Genomic DNA, 636 nt, shown 5'->3' on the forward strand with positions numbered 1-636 from the left:
GCTACAAAAGGCTTATGGGGAATCAGTTTTATCGAAAACTCAAGTTTATGAGTGGTACAAAGCCTTTCAGGACGGTCGTACGACCGTCGAAGACATGCCGCGTTCTGGACGACCTTCGACCTCTACCACCGACGAAAACATTGAAAAGGCAAAGGAAATCGTGTTCAAAAATCCTCATGTGAGTGTTAGAGAGATAGCACGAGAGCTAGGCATCGGTCGTGAGATGGCTCGTTTGATTTTGGTGGAAAATTTGTGTATGCGACGTGTCAACGCCCGGCTTGTTCCGATTCACCTCAATTTGTTCAACATTATCAACGATTTTAAGGCCAAACATTCAATAAATACCATCGAACAGCCACCGTATTCACCTGATCTTGCACCGTGTGACTTTTTCCTGTTTCCCAACCTCAAATTACCACTCAGAGGAACGCGTTTTGAATCCATAGAAGACGTAAAACAGAATTCGCAGAGGGAACTCAAAGCCATACCGGAAAGCGCCTATAAAAAATGTTTGATGATTGGAAGAAACGTTGGCATTTGTGTATCGCTTCTAATGGAGCATATTTTGAAGGAGATAAAATAAATATTGATGAAGATTAAGAATTTTGCGTTTTATTTAAAATTTTCCGGAAACTT

The sequence above is a fragment of the Teleopsis dalmanni genome, chromosome 2 (genome assembly GCF_002237135.1).
Source record: "Teleopsis dalmanni isolate 2A chromosome 2, ASM223713v2, whole genome shotgun sequence".
Taxonomy (NCBI): Eukaryota; Metazoa; Arthropoda; class Insecta; order Diptera; family Diopsidae; genus Teleopsis; species Teleopsis dalmanni.